Here is a 5,133-nt window from a genome sequence, read left to right on the forward strand (position 1 = left end):
GCTGGCCGAGCGGTACTGCAGCAAGTTGGGATCTCCCCGCCGAGATCGGCCCCAAGTTACGCTGAACTTCCATCGGAATATCGCCTAAATCTCCGCATTCCTCCCATTCCCAAACGGATGCACCCGGAACACCACGCCGAGAGACAGGCCGACCGGGCTCGTCAGTTCGAGAAACGCTTCAGCGGACGTCCGGACGTCACGTATACGGACGCCTCTTACCATCCATCGAGGCCAGCGATGGTGGCGGTAGCTCTCGCCCCTCACCGCAGCTGGTACACAGCCTGCAGCATTCGCAATACAGAAACAGTCACCGCAGCTGAGGAGGTTGCCATTGCGCTCGCGCTAGCCGACCCTAATACCAAAGTCGTCATCAGTGACTCTCAACAGGCTATTCGCAATTACGATGCTGGCCGTATCTCTTGCCAGGCGTTACACATTCTACGTTCTACAGCACCCTCTTCCACATCTCGCTTACTTCTTTGGGCTCCAGCCCACGAGTCGCTCAGCGGAAACGCCCAGGCACACACACTCGCTCGAGATCTCAGCTGCCGAGCCGAGAGTATGATCAGCCACCCTGCTTCCGCTGACACTAATATCCCACGCGCTTCACTATCTCTACTCACCACTTACACGGACATACTCCAGCACTACAGACTCCAAAGGTGCACATATCCTCCCGCACACCGCGATCTAACAAGGCGCGAGGCCGTCCAATGGCGCAAACTACAAACTGGCAGCTTCCCACACCCCCTCTTATACAGCAAGATCTTTCCGGAACAGATAGCCCCCATGTGTAAACACTGCTCAACTCCGGCCACACTCATACACATGGTGTGGACATGTCCACATTACAACAGAGACAACGCAAACACCCCAGAGACGTGGGAGTCTCTCCTGTGTACTTCCAAGCCAGCAGACCAACGCTGGCTTATCCAGCGCGCGGTGGAGGCCGCGGCATCCCAAAGGATCCCCGCCGACCTCCTCTAAGTCAGCGCAACCGGTCCTTTGACTGGTCCCCTGTTTTTGGGCGCAATAAAAGAGTTTACCTACCTCCACGTTTGCTGAGCACCCCGATCTTGGACCCCGATCTAAACACTTGAAGCTCTCGTAGCTAACGCTCTTAAGTCCAACGCTGATGCAGTGTTGGCGGAGAATTTTTTTTAGCGGCAGTCACGTGGTGCTTATCATAAAATAGCAAAGCAAACAAAAAATACTTTAGGATGTCGTTCATTGCCTTCACTGAACATTTCATGACGGTGACACGAAAATGTGGCTAAATATAGACAGCAGCGTATGCAGCCGAAGGTGTAATGCGGCGGCCGGCGAGTTTGAACCGATTTGATTCTCGGTTAAAATGAGAATAAAGTCTTGGGACTGACAACAACCGCGCGCTTTAAAGAGTTTCGCCTGCTTTGACACAGTCTAGCTCCTGTGCACCCGCGCTCGGTCCTCTAAACTACTCTGGTCCCAGTGTGACTGTGTGCTATGACAATCTGAGCGAAAAGGAGGATGTCTGGAGATTTTGATGTGCACCACGGCCATACAGTTGAGCGACATGATAACGTACGGGCGCGGCATGCCAGCCTGAATACCGGCCGCCAGCGTCAGAAAAATGCGACAGTAATGTTTGTTCAAGTCCATACTAAGCCGTCGGATGGAGTATCGTTTGCCAATATCGAGTCGTTGGTAGAAGCGATAACAGGAATACAAACAAATGTCTCCCCACGCCGCCTTTAATTGCTGCTGCTCAATCGCGGCTTTCCTGGCCTGAGCTGGCTCCGCTCCTGAAGGTGTCGCGGAAACCGAGCATATCTTTGTTTTATTATGAGACGAGGTTCACAGTAAAACGATGACGAGAGCAGCACCTCAGCGCTAGCCAGTTTCGAAGTGCACTCAGCTGCTGCATCGATGCGAAACCGGCTAGGCTTAGCGACGACTAGGGCAGCCAGGGGGTAGCGCGTAGTTCATTGCCCGGCGCGCCCGCGGGCGGCGTCGTTCCCGAAAGCTCGCCTCGCTCACTCCCGCTGGCTCACTGATTGGCTCAACAGCTTGCGACCTTCACTCGGAAAGCTGGAAAATCGAGAACCGAGCGACTGGCGCTGCGACTGAGCGATACTTTATGCCCACGTTTGCACTACTGGTGAACAACCTTTAACGCACATATGCTTGGGTTATCGGCTGCGTTGCGGCGAGTCTTAGTTAAGATCGTCCGCGACGACATCGTCACCGTCCGTGACGCACAGGCTGAGAACTTCAACTCCAGCACGTGCCGAAACAACTCGTATTTATCGTAACGATACGAACTCGAAAACACGCCTGCTTCGATGCGCTAGTGGACTCTTGCTTGTTAAACTACACGCGATCAGGATGCGGCGAGTGCTAGCCGCTGTTGCATATTAGATAAGTGAGACGCAAGTATCGACGCAGTTTCGTAACGCAGTTGATATCAAAGCACTCCGCTTGTACTGGTCACCGATTAAGCTGTTAAGTATCACGATCTCCGGTGAGCGTGCCAGTGTCGCGCAAATTAATGCATAGCAGCTACTTTCCATCGTGCCAATTGCGTTCAACTTATCCACGATATTCGCCGGCTTGAGATACGGCGCTTTTCTTCGCTGTTTTTGTCGCAACTTAGTGATTTTATCTGGCATCAAACGAAATTGCATTCTGTCAATACCGTCGTCTGCTCCGTCGTCTGCTCCGTCGTCAGCTAGGCATCCGGGTCACTTCAGGGGATCACAGGATCGCAGCTTCTACAAACGACATACCAGAAAAAGTAACTGAAAGCGCTTTATTATTCTTAAATAATATAAAAATAATTTAAAATAAATGCAGTGTCTTTGTTGTGAAGGTAATATAAGTATTCATGGTTTAAAAAACTAATTTTTTTGTCGGTTGCAAATTTTCACCGACACGAAAGCGCAGCCGTCGGCGCCATTGCAGCGCAACCGATACTACGTGTTTTGTATTATTTGCCTCTTTGAGGCATTGCTTGATTACTTGTACGGCGGACACGTTTGAAGAACTCATTCAATAGGAAGGTGAGCAGGAGTGTGTTTTGGAAGCCAACGACCAGGATTTCGGCCTGTGAACATTGGCGAGTTTCAACGGGTAAGCCATGAAGAAAGAGTGCTGCAACGTCTTTTCATCTGTTAGGGGAACGAAGACTCCTGCGCCGTTTTACTAAGCCTGGATGAATCGCATGGCCGGTGAGTCCCGCTCTGCGTTTCTTAGCTAATGATCTGTATTCACACGCGCTATTTGTATGCGGCTATATAGGGATGTGAGTGGAGGCAGTCCGCCTGCGGTTGCCGCAGCTATAATGCGGCGCCAAAAAAGCAGGGCCTATATACTGCATGACAAGTATTGTTCTCATTGTCTTTATGTGCATTTATTACTCGCGTGCCGTGGTAAATAAAAATGGCCCCAGATATCACAACAAAGTTACGCTTTCGCTTGCTAGCGTTTCGACACTCGGTGCAAAAGCATGGATTTGCGCTGCGTAGAAGACGATGAGCGAGAAGTGCCGCGCGGCGGAGCGCTCGCGCTAGGCCAGCTGCGATCAGACGCCGCACTATTTTGCTCAGAGTTAGTACTCATGGGATTAGTGCTTGTGCATTATTATGCGTCATACTAAAGTTTGAGACAGTGATCGCATGCGAAAGGCTAGTTCATATTCATCGCCTTGTCATTTGTAAACTTGTCTGTGCTTCCCCAATGGAACAGGATTTGAGGCAGTGTTATGTCAAAGTTAGATCAATCTTGCGTCTCCTGAGCTGTAAACGTTGATGCTTCCTCTCCTTCTGAGAACTGCGAGCTGTCGGAGATGCAACTGCAGAATTATTTAGGATTTCTACCTTTTTGCTATATCCCTCGCTTTTGCGGCCCGCATTCAAGTCGTTCGCCATTGTCGATGGTTTTTTTTGTTACTTATTTTCGCTTTGTTATTTATTCTTGGTTGCGTGTCATCAGCTGTGGTGCCGGCGATTCTCCGAGCTCGGAACTCTTCCCAGGCACGGGATCCTACCCACAGACCTCCCTTCGCCGCACTCACGAGTGTTCTTTGGTATTTTTTTGTTTCTCTTGCCTTTACTTGCATTGCGAGTCGACAAATTTGTGCAGCTTTTAATTGTATGCAGATTTGTTAAATGCGCTAGCAATTTTTCTATGATGCCAAGCTGTGCTGGGAGGTATCAAGCTTCCTGCTAGTGAAGGCATGCTTTTTTCCATTCTCTCTTCTCATTTATCCAAGGCAGACTGGTTGCAACTTTCAATTTAGTACCTAGACATTGGTGCAAGGCACCATGATAGGAATTAATGAAAACCTGCACATCCTATATTCAAATTGGTGTGCGGTATTTCAGCCAGCTCATCTTTCAGTGTGGTTATAACAGTCATTGTGACTCTTCTCAAAGAATGTATATGGGTGCATTACATAAAATCTGTTCATTTGTTTTGTCATGGGCTAGCTCATTGGTTTTTTATTTACTTATAGTACGTCTAAGTTTAGTTTTTAAAGCAGTAGACGATTTCCTCTCTTGTCATTCATGACATGGCTACAGCCACTGACAGCTGTTGCTCTGGATGTATTTATTTGCAGTTGCCAGCGGCCAGCATCTATTGGGCCATGCGTGCTTCCTGCCTTCGGCTGTGTCATCCCTCCTGATCCGTTCATGGTAGTTATTCTTTTTCAGTGATGCATATCTTAGCTGCCTATTTAGAAAAATATTTTCAATATAGGCTTGCAGCTAGTTTTAGAAATGCATGAAACTCTACATGCACTTCACAGCAGTGCCTCAGCTTATAATTACCAGAACTGTAGACTTGTACAAAATATAGTCGCTGATGTAGCTCTTGACGCAGCTGCTGTTAACATAAACGTGCTTTGACATTGCACACCTGTTGCCTGGTGTGCATATGTGTCCTCGAAAAGGACCTATATGTTCATTTATCCCTTTAAAAACATTGTGCTCTACAATGATGGTTTACCAGTATTTCTGATAGAGACCAAATTGTCAGTCAGTAATGTAACATTGCAAGATGACACCAATCCTTGTATGATATAGCATCCTTGCAATGCACTGGGCAAGCTGCTGTCAGCACAGATTTATTGCTGGTTTATTGCCATAGCAT

The 5,133-nt window shown here is 48.6% G+C and overlaps 1 long non-coding RNA gene across 1 annotated transcript; it reads left to right on the top strand.

The window, feature by feature from the left end:
* The first annotated feature begins 2,926 nt into the window (after nucleotides 1–2,926).
* LOC144096830 (uncharacterized) lies at nucleotides 2,927–4,679 on the top strand. Its single transcript, XR_013306855.1, has 3 exons — nucleotides 2,927–3,209; nucleotides 3,973–4,066; nucleotides 4,601–4,679. It is a non-coding gene; the product is annotated as an uncharacterized LOC144096830 (long non-coding RNA).
* The last annotated feature ends 454 nt before the right edge of the window (nucleotides 4,680–5,133 follow it).

Source organism: Amblyomma americanum, chromosome 1 (assembly GCF_052857255.1).
Source record: "Amblyomma americanum isolate KBUSLIRL-KWMA chromosome 1, ASM5285725v1, whole genome shotgun sequence".
NCBI lineage: Eukaryota > Metazoa > Arthropoda > Arachnida > Ixodida > Ixodidae > Amblyomma > Amblyomma americanum.